Consider the following 12,008-nt stretch of genomic DNA (forward strand, 5'->3'; position numbering starts at 1 on the left):
CTAGTCGGGAGTGGTGCTGACTGAAAACAGATGATTTGGAGCGATTCGCGCGCCATCTGTTGGTCATTCTAAGGACTTATTGAACTACCCTCGTAATACAAAAATCCTTACTTTTTCGTCGGAAATTGCCCTTTTTAATTAATAAAAATTATATTTGAAAAAAAACTTAATAAATTACCAAAGACAATTTACAATTTATAAACAATTAAACGTTAAAAAATTTTTTTACAAAAAGTCGTTTATCATAAACAAAAGTCAATCAAAGTCAATGAAGATCTACAATTTGGAACTATGTTTGTTCTGGTATATTAGTGTTTTTGTCGACTTAAATTCGCATTTTTAATTTAAAAAATCTGAACATTTTTCAGATTACCATTTGGTAATTCACTTCACAGATTTTATGAAGCGTCAGACATCTTGTTTCACATTGATTTAAATATAACTGAAAATGGCCAATTTTAACATTTCGGTTCAGATACCTAGATATCCTGAAGTACCCAATTTTTGGGTAGAAAAAAAGTTACATTTTTTTGGCCTTTGTAATAGTTCATGCTAGGTTTATTTCTAATTTTTTTTATATTTTAGAAAAAATGTAACTCCTTCATTATCTATACATTACATAAAAATATTACTTATATTAATTTTTGAGTTTAAACATCAAATCCCGATTATCAAAAATAGTGTTATTTCTTTCCTATTATTGTACGTAATATATACTATTAAATAAAAAAATTTGGTACCTACATTAATTTTACATTTTAATTTAAAAATTGCGCAAATACAAACATTGAGCGTGTGCTTAATTTCTATTTAGTTAAACTTTTAATCAATGTTCACTGAAACAGTTCACCCTTCTGGAAAATAGATACTCTTACGAAAGTGACAATCTGGAATCATGAGGGAAACATAAGAGGTAATCTGCATTCGCCTCCTTGAACTCTTGTTACACGAAATACCCTACGCACCCCTAGAGTAAGCTAAGCGTATATATTTCACGCAAGAACACTTGCACTTATTTTCGTTAAGAATCTGATAAAGTATTTATCTGTTTATTCCAACAAGCAGTTCGTAATTTTCGTTTTCTAAAGAAAGTACTCTTAACAAAATATCTGCAACATATGCTGTTCAAGCCTAATTTTAGGCTATGTAATAATTCACTTAATTATATATAATAATCAACCGCTCATTAATTTATTATGCCCACATTGAAGATCCTCTGTCTTATTATATGGGAAAGGGGAAGGCGGCTACTTACTTACACAAGTAGCATTTCAGGATGACAAAACTCACCGAACAAAGAGTCTGCATTAAATTGTGTTAAAAACTTGGCCATTCATGATTGTAAATCATTGTTGTGATTTAAAAAGTGTACATTAATGAGTCTGTAAGCGACAAATTATTGAGTGGTGTAGGTTATTCAAAAGCGACCAAATCACCTCAAAATGTGGAACGAATGCGAGTCTTATTCATAGAAATTGTCATTTAACAATGCCAGAGAGAGAGAGAGAGAGAAAGAAAGAGGAAGACCTCGTGATTTCAGAATCTATTGTTTAGGAAATTTTGAGCCAACATTTGTGGGACAGTGGTAAAAACGGCTTTACAAACTTTAGCAATCGCCTATAGAGTCCTGACCTGGTTCCATGTGATTTATTTGAATCTCAAATTTAAGAATCTGTCAAAAGAAAAAGATTTCAAGACGCAGATGCAACAAAACAGCATGCTGGGAAGCAACTGTTAACTAGTCCGAAATGTGACTGTAAGGATTACATTTCCATGTGCAAGGATCGGTGAACGAAGGTTATGGCTGCTAAAGCAGAGTACTTTAGGTAAGTAATTAAATTTTTTAAATTATTTAAATTTTTTATGAGCATGTGGTACTTAGAAAATTATCGATTTTACCAGTTTTAGGTTCCCCCGGCTTTTTTCTAAAATAGAAAATATTTTGTCTCGACAATTTGGGAAATAATAGCGAACATGCTAACGGACGTCCCTGCACACTTTTTTTTCTGATTATTTCAAAAAAAATTTATTTTGTTAAATTTGATTAATTTGCATGATGCTTAGGAATTAGTATCGATTTTATTAGCGTTAGATTCCCCCGAATGTTTCCTAGATTAATAAATATTTTGTCTAAAAAATTTGAGAAATGATAGCAAACATGCTAACGACCGTCCCTGCACATTTTTGTGTGGGTTAATTCCAAACAAATTGTGATTTTGCTGAAAACGTGTGTGTATATTTCGAGGTTATGTGTATTAAAATTCTCCCGACGTTACTTCCAAACTACCAACCTTGTTTGTAGGCAATCAAAAAAGCTTATTTCATAAATAATTTCCAAATTATCGGAAAGGCAGAAATGACAAACGGCGTAATCTTAAAATAATGCACATGCATAAAATTTTCATTTATCACCATAAATTTTTTTTGGTATTATCACTCAAAAAAGAGTCTGGGGACGTCCGTTATGATATTTTATAGCATCTCCAAATTCAGTTATTAAAAATTTTCATTTTTTTGGAAAAAAGCCGCGGGAACTGTACTCGATTAACGACACGACGAAGTATCACATGCCCTTAAATGAATTAGTTTCAATATCATAATTTTAAAATCCTTCAATTCGTAAAAAAAGTTTGAAATAGTTTAAAATATTTTTTAAAGAGTCTACTACTACATGATTACATACGTATTATTAATATATTTATCATGTTTAATTTTTTTTTAATTTTCATTTGAAATTATAATTTTAAATGTGCAATTCTAAAACAAATGAATTTTGGACGCCTTGGAACTGAAGTATTTTTTGTTTGAAATTCTTAACTTGGAAAATATTTGATTAGCATTTTCTTAATTTTAATTAGTAACAAATTGTATCTAATCAGTTTAAATTACACTTGATACTATATGATTTAATATTTAATAATAATATATTTATCGTCCTTAAAATTTCTATAACTTTAATTTATAATTATAGTATTGAACGCGCAGTTTAGGAACAGTTTGATTTTTAGGACTTAAAACTACATTTTTGTATTGCTTGAAAAGCCTAAATTGGAAATCATCTGGTTTGAATATTCTGAATTTTTTAAGGTTTTCTGTTTCAAATTTCACAATGTTGTAATGTCATATTCTAATATTCAGAATATTTGGAGAAATTACTCACCAATCGTTAAAAATGTCAAAATTACATATAAGAAGTCAATTTTAGCAATCAGTTTTAAAAATACAAAACTGTCTTGTTTTTTCGAAATTCTTTAGTGTCATAGAATACCAAACTGAAACACTTGATAATTGCACGAATTTCAGACAAAAATTTCAATTGAACATTTTTGAAATAAATTCATCCAGAATTAAACAAATCATTCAAGATCGAGAAATATTTAATTGTTAAAAATTAAATTATTTCAAATTGTAAAGTTAAAAAGTGTGTAATTTAAAATCAAAATAGATTAACATTCAACAAATTTTTCTTATTAATAAGTATTAATTTTTCAATTAAGAATAAACTGCTTGAACGTGAATAATTATAATAACTAATTTAAACAGTTTTAGTTTTTAATCGATTTCCTTATCGGATGAGATATCGGCGGAATACCCCATTTATCTTCCAGGATACCATGTCCAAATCCCACGAGATCCTAAAGATATCGCGTCTACTGACAATAATATGTATATTAAATCGTATCAATAAAATAATAAAAAATTTAACAATATTAGGTATTTTTCAGGATATTTTATACAAAATACAATATAATGAAGTACAATAATAGTAATGTCACCTCTAAACTGACTTCCGGGTAAATTCCACCATAGCTGTTAGTGTGCAAAAACTGTCGCGCAATAGTAAATGACACTTTAAGAAAAGTCAAGAATTTCTCTAATATTTATGCCAGATTATAATCTATTTTCATTCACACTATATAAATCAACGCAGTACATATTAGTTTGATTGTTTTTTTTATCAGAAAAATTGATTTTGCCGTTGAGAAGTGCGATCTCTAAACTGCAGAATTATTGGTTATGAAATTTATTCGCGGTAATAAGTTTTTGACAATTATACTGAGATAGAATTTTGAAAGAACACGAATATTCGAGATTTCTATAATGTGTTTTTTTGTTAAACGTATGTTTGTGAATCTTTATGTTTTCAGGCATTCTACATATTTTAATGAATTTTGATTTCAGAAAGATTGTAATGTATTGCCAAAATTGTGTGTATCCCGCCCGGGAGATTTTTGGGGCATTTTCAGGATATCCCATATCCTGCCGACACATCCTAGGGATATGCCAAGGATATCATTTTGTTGTGAGGGTTATATTCACTTAAAATAATGGAAATTTCAAATCATTTGAGTATAAAAAATGGTTATTAGCAAAATAACTTTTGTTCTACGCTTAAAGTTACTTTTTATTTTAAAAGTTTTTTTTATAAAAATTCAATTCCACAGGTTTATTAAAGAAAATTTTTCCCTTTCGAACCATAAAAATGGCGTTAAATTGATGTGTTCATTTCAGTTCCAGTATAATTTTTTAAATATAATGACAATTTTAAATTCTATAATTTCAGAAGTTTATACTTTAAAAAGCTTCATTTAGTTTTCAATTCCCAATTTTTCAATTTTATTCACTTCAAATAGATAAATGTTTAAATTTAAAAGTTGTCAATGTTTTAAATGTTTGCATTCGAAAATATTTCATTTTTAACGTTTTGAAATTCTCTTATTTTTCAAATTTAAATCCAAAATCTATTATTTTCAAGGTTCTGCAATTTAAAATGCGATTTTGAGATCTGAACGCTTGAAATTGTAAGTGATGCAATTTCAAATTCTTTCTAATGAATTTGTCCAATAATTTTTAATTTTTAGTTTAAAATTTCTTAATGTTGAGACCTTCTGTTTGAAAATGTTTCTATTTCTAACACTTTCGATTCTGAATTATAAAATCTTTAACGCTCTCATTGAGAAAAATCGAAGTTGATTTTATTATTATTCTATTATAAATGTTTCCCTTTTTAAAATTTTAGCAATCTGAAAAAGCAATAATTCAAACTTTTGCTATTTGAAATCGATCAATATATATTTTTTAAATTCCAAACGCTGAAAATTTTTAATTATTAATTATTGTTTCAAAAATAACAACAACTTCATATTTAATATATTTTCACTTGAGGATTTTTATTGTATATATGTCTATTGTTAGAAAATACTGCTATTTATCAATATATTGATATATTTACCTATCTATGAATTTACTCTTAGTACGACAATAATGGACCATATCATTTATTTTAGGAGACATCAGAGGTACGAAGACAGAAAGGTTCGTCGATAAATTATTGACAGAGGATTAATATTCACTGGATTTTGAATTTGCATTACCTCACAACTAGGGTAACGCGTTAACTGTTCAATTTTCGGGATATCGCTTCTATGGATGACATGCCTTTGCTGAAGAATGTTAAGTTGAAAGTTAGTCTACTAGCTTATTTATTATTGAAATATCACATGAAAAACTTCTAATTTTTGAAATACTAAAAGTATTATTTTCATTTAGAGTATCATTTATCATTTTATTAGGAAGTAAAAAGCTGCATGGTCCAGTGTACTTTGTGTAGACCAAATTAAAATGTGTGTTTTCCGAATTCAAAATGTTTGTTTCTAATGTTTGTTTCAAATATTATACTTCAGTTTATGAATCATTAACATTCCTATTTATTTATAGTTGAAATTTTATTCTTTTTAGTTGAAAAATCTACTATGTAATTTTTTGTTTGAATTATGTTTAAATTATTTGTTTTAAAAATTAATTATTTTGTAAAAAATTGATAAATTTTGAAATAATGCCATAATTTTTGTTTAGAAATTCAACCACTTGGTTTAAAATTAAGCTTTTATTTTGAAAATTCATTTCTTCTTGTTAAAATTGCTTCCTTTTTATTAAAAAATAATCTGCTTTCGTTAATAATTGACCTTTTCGTAATAAGCTTAAATTTTCGTGTTAAAAATTCAACTATTTTGTGAAAGATGCGTATCTTTGACTTCAAAATTTGTTAGAAAATTCAACTATTTGGTAGATAGTGTAATTGTGTTTTTTTAAGTTAATTTTGTTTAATTTTAATATTTATCATTTTCCTTTAGCATTCATTTTTTGGGTGACAATTATTTTTTCAGCTTGAAAATGTAACTATTAAATTTTAAATTGACAATTTCGGTTTTTTAGTTGAAAATGCAACTTTTTGGTTCAACATTTTTGTATTTTGCTACAAGTTTCAATTTTCTGTAAAAATTAAACCGCTTGTTTAAACATGTATCTTTTTAATATAAAATCCTTGTTTTTTTGTTTCTTATCATTTCAAACCTGTTTCTATGAAAATTGATCTGTTTTGGTTGAGGATTTAAATATATGGTTAAAAAATGGTCTTTTTTAATTGAATACAACTATTTTTGATTCAAAATGAAAAAAAGTGTTCGTAAAAATATCAACCATTACATTTTTTTGAAAATACATCGTTTTGGGGTAAAAATGAAACTTCTTGGTATAAAGTTAAACTAGTTTATCAAGTATTTTTTTAAATAATTTTTTGGTTGAGTTTTAGTTGAAAGGTGCTTGAAAAATCCTTCTTGGTTAAAAAATCAACTCATGTTGAAAATTCCGGTTTCTTGGTCAAATTTTACAGGTTTTAATTAAAACTAAAATTTTTATTGTTTAAAATCTCCATTATTACAATATTGTTAAGAGTTTGTTTTTTTTAGTTGAAATTATCAATATTTGGTTCAAAACTTAATTATTTTGTTCAATATTTACAAATTTTGTTATATAGTCATCCTTTTTGTTTAAAAATGCAACTATTTCCCTATTAATGGATTTTTTAAAATTTCTATATAAAAAAAGTATTCTTCTTGAATTAAAATTTGTCTTTTAAATAAATAATTCATTTTTTTGTTAAAAATATAACTTTTTGGTTGAAAATTCATATATTTTAGTTGTGATTTAAATTATTCTATTAAAAATGTTATTTTGTCCAATTCAACAGTTTTTGATTTAAAATTAATATTTTGTTGTTATTTTTAAAGTATCGACTATTAGATTTTTTGTTGGGAATACTTCTTTTTTGGTTGAAAATTAAAACATAGAAACCGTAACAAAATTTTTTATTATTTTTTATTTCCTATAATTATTGATCATTTAAAAAAATAAATTTTAGACAACATGTTTACGTAATTTATGTACATCTCCTTTATTAATTCAAAAATGTATTTGCTATGCAATTTCAATAAACATTAATTATTTTATGATGTAATTACTGAACATTTTAATTAATCATCTAATCGACTAATCAAAGGATCTTCATTAATCTCTAATGGTTTTTGCTCAAGCAAGAAAAAGGAATTCCTAAAGGACTTCCCTAAGGAATTTCTCTATATCTTGGTAAAAACCATAAAATCACCTCAAGTTAAAATATAAAAGTAAGCCTTTTTATGTAGCTAATACTCCAGAGACAGGGTGCTTTAGTGTGCATGAATTATATTATTAAAACTACTGGTTGTATTATTGTAAAACTTGGTAACGATATTCACTTTAGTACCTCATAACAAGTACGATAGTAAGAATTATGTTATATTATTGCAAGCCAGAGTAAAAAAAAATACTATGAACCCGAAAAATTTCGTAAGAGATATCTACACATACCTAACGAAAATTTTTGATTAACTTATGAAAGAAACAATGAACCACTTTTAATTGCATGCTCAAGAATCTTAATGTTAGACTTAAAAAGTACAACTTTTATAATTGATATTTCAGTTTTTATGTAATGCACACTACATATGCAGCCAAATATGAGAGTCTTCGAAAATATTTGGAAGGTCCTCCTTAGACGTCGGATTGAAGGAAAAATAAATCACAACTCATTCTTCAGGTTTTGAGTATAAAAATTAAGAACTTTCTTCGCAAATAAAAAGAAATACATTAGACATTTCATATAGTGACGTTACGCAAACAATAATATCAATTGCATCAAATTTGGCACAATAATTGTATTTAGATTTATTTTTGAAATGCTATTAAATTAAATCACAAAAAGATACAGAATTACTTAATATATTCCTTACATTTATTGAACGGGTTTTTGAAATGAAAAATAATGTTCAGAAACACTAATGTTAAAAAATAGTTTTTGTCTAAGCTAATAAAAAAGAAAGTTTTGCTTTTAAACTATAATCAAAAATGTATTCATTTTAATTTTAGAACATTATTTAAAAGCTTTTATTTGTAATAGGCAGAATAAGCGCTCTTTATCAACCTGCGGAGCAGCAGTAAAAAGCACTTTATTTTACCGCGAAATGCGACACGTAAAATAACAGTAAGAAGGAAGTAGTGAGTTAGAAGTTAGGTCCGTCCACTCAGTGCCGCCACAAAGGCAAATTATAAAATGGAATACGGCATATTTTTTTGCTTTTTTTTCGCTAATTTTATACAAAGAAAAATTTTTTTTGCTCATTAAGCTTCGAAGAAAAGGGTGGTGGCGCTAGCAGGACGTCCACTCAGCGCCGCCACCTACGAAAACTCACTAAAAATGATTATAATGCGATAAACGATAAGTGGAGAATTTTTTGCTTTTTTTTGCTCTATGATGACATATATGACGTTTCCAAAAAACTACCCCTAAGTCTTAAACAACTACCCCCTGTGATCAAAAACGTTTTCAAAATGGGAAAAATACCTTCAACAATGTAAACATGTTTTAGGGCTTGTTCTTGTCCCGATATCAAGAGATCTGAGCTCGTTCTTCGTCCATGGAACTACTCCAAATGAATAGAGTAGTACCGGGACGGCAAGCATGTTCGTTGCAGATACTTTGTTTCTCGCCGACAGTTCGGAAGACCAAATCTGTCGGATGAGACGTTTGTATCTGCTGCGGAGAGTATCCTTTATAGATGTCACATCCTGAATGCGGCTCTGTGGCACGCACAGGTATGCATAAGTCTCTCCAGCGCAAAGGTGTCGTATGGCGCTTTTATCAACGAGCTCAGGATCTTCAGGGATGTCATTAAGTTTTCCTCGCTTCAAATATACCTTGGCGCATTTGTATAATCCAAATTCCATTCCAATTTCCTTAGTATATCGTTCGACAATCCCCAGAGCTAGATGCAGTTGCTCTCTGTTTTTAGCATAGGTCTTAAGATCGTCCATGTAAAATACATGAGTGACCTTGTACTTTCGATCTGCAGGTTTGCCGCACAAATATCCGTCGGAATGGCGAAGTGCTAGAGAAAGTGGCAATAATGTAAGGCAAAAGAGGAGTGGGCTCATGGTGTCGCCCTGAAAGACACCTCTCTGAAAGGTGACCTTGTTAGTTGTCACACGATTTTTTCCAGGTGAGATAGTAAATCTGGTTTTCCAAAGCGGCATCAATCTCTCTATGCACCCAACTATTTGCGGATCAACCTTCAAGATTTCCAAAAGACAGATGATAAGTCTATGGGATGTCGAATCGAAAGCTTTCCGATAATCAATCCATGCCATCGATAAGTCACGTTGGTAGAATGCTGCATCTTTGCAGACACATCTATCGATGAGCAGGTTCTCCCAACATCCGGCTACGCCTTTCTTTGAACCTCGGTGTTCATACATTTCTTGCCACACAGGATCAATTGCCCGAACAATCCTATCATTTAGGATAGCTGTGAATATCTTATAAAGCGTGTTCAGACAAGTTATTGGCCTGTAATTCTTCGGGTCAGTTAAGTTGCCTATTTTCGGCAGAAGTATTGTGCGCCCTTCCACCAACCACTCTGGAATCGGCTCTTCCGACTTCAAATATGAGTTGAAAATACGGGCCAAATGCTGATGGGTTGAAGAAAACTTCTTCCACCAGAAGGTTTTGATACAATCTGGTCCCGGTGCGGAATAGTTCTTCATCCCTCTTAATACTCTTTTCACCTCCTCTTTAGTGATGGGTGGGCATTCTTTATCAGGTGTTATGAGGGCAACACATAACTCCTTGAATCTCTTTATATTTTCTGAGTCTTCGTCCAGTCTATGCTGAACTTCGTAGACTTCTCTTCAAAATACTTCGACCTCCTCTGGTTTGGGTGGGTGTTCAACAGTAACTGGAGGGTCTTGGAAGAGTCGAGATGGGTCAGAGAAAAACTGTTGATTTTCTCTGACCCACCTCACCCTTCGCTCTAGACTTCTCTTAGCGTCAGATAGTATCCGTATTCTCTCAACAATATGATGTCTGAAGGTCAGCAGCCTTAACTTGTTAAGTGTGTGATAACGGGTCCGGAGTTCGCGCGCGAACTTTCGAACCTTGGCGGTAAAATTCCTGCCAGATGTGATGTAGTCAATCACACACTGAATGCGGGACGCGTACTGTCTTGCCCAGCCTATCTTTATGGCAAGTTGATGCATTCGTCTTTTAGTCTTATGATCTGCCGTTGGTTTTGTTTTACGGTTCGCATCGGCCAAAGCTCTCGCCAGATCTTTAGTCTTGAAAGAAACCTTGGTGTTGATGTTTCTCCGGGTCGTAAAGCAACCCGAGGACGCGTTCGGTGGTTTTGTCATAGGCACTTCGGTTTGATTCTAGAGGAATCAAAACCGAACTACATATATATATAGTTTTTGGGGATAATTTAATAGAGTGAAAATTTTTCAACTGTCATATAATTAATTTGTTATTCTAATTCATGTTCACATTGTTCAAGGTAGTTTTGAATCTTTTAAACCGTTTCTGATCACGAGGGGTAGGTAAGTATGACTTAGGGGTAGTTTTTCGGGAACATATTACATATTATCAAAGAGCAAAAAAGAGGAAAAAAAATCAGCTAACAGTGTCATCTAAGTTTGATTTTTTTTGCCTTTTTCATACATATATACGTTCTGTTGCATACGTTCACGTGGAAGGGTAGTTTTAGGAATATTATAATGAGAGGCAAATTTGCAAGTTTCATCTTATTAATTTTGAGTCCTAAATCATTTTTATATTGTTCAAGGTGGTTTTTTAACTTTTAAAACGTCTTTGATCACGAGGGGATGTATGACTTAGGAGTCGCTTTTGGGGAACATATTATATATTATCAGAGAGAAAAAAAGGAGCAATAAATCTAATTTGGACTATTTTTAATGCTCTTTTCATACATATATATGTGCCGCTGCATAGATTTACGTGAAAGGGTAGTTTTTCGGGAAAATTATGGAGAAGGGGAAATTTTGAAGTGCCATGTAATCAATTTCGAGGTCTAAATCATTTTGCATTGTTCAAGGTGGTTTTCCAACTTTACAACGTTTTTGATGACGAGGGGACTGTATGTAGGACTTAGGGGTAGTTTTTGGGGAACGTATTACATATTATTGGAGATCAAAAAATAGAAAAAATATATCAACTAATAGTTTCTTCTAAGTTTTATTATTTTTTATGCTTTTTTCATACATATATATGTTCTGCTGCATAGATTCACGTGGAAGGGTAGTTTTTCGGGAAAATTATGAAGAGGGGGAAATTTTGAAGTGCTATGTAATTACTTTGGAGTTCTAAATCATTTTTGCATTGTTTAAAGTGGTTTTACAACTTTTAAAACGTTTTTGATGACGATGGGAGGGTATGTATGACTTAGGGGTAGTTTTTGGGTAACGTATTATATATTATCAGAAAGCAAAAAAGAAGAAAAAAATATCGATGAACAGTGTTTTCTAATTTTCATTAATTTTTATGATTTTTTCATACGTATATATGTTACGCTGCACACGCTCAAGTGGAAGGGTAGTTTTTCGGGATAATTTAATAGAGGGGAAAATTTTCGAGTTTCATATAATGAATTTGTTATTCTAATTCCTGTTCACATTGTTCAAGGTAGTTTTCCATCTTTTTAACCGTTTCTGATCACGAGGGGATGTATGACTTAGGAGTAGTTTCTGGGGAATGTAATATATATTATCAGAGAGCAAAAAAGGATCAATAAATATTAACTAACAGGTCCTTCTAAGTTGGACTATTTTTAATGCTTTTTTCA

This window comes from Belonocnema kinseyi, chromosome 6, assembly GCF_010883055.1.
Source record: "Belonocnema kinseyi isolate 2016_QV_RU_SX_M_011 chromosome 6, B_treatae_v1, whole genome shotgun sequence".
Taxonomy (NCBI): Eukaryota; Metazoa; Arthropoda; class Insecta; order Hymenoptera; family Cynipidae; genus Belonocnema; species Belonocnema kinseyi.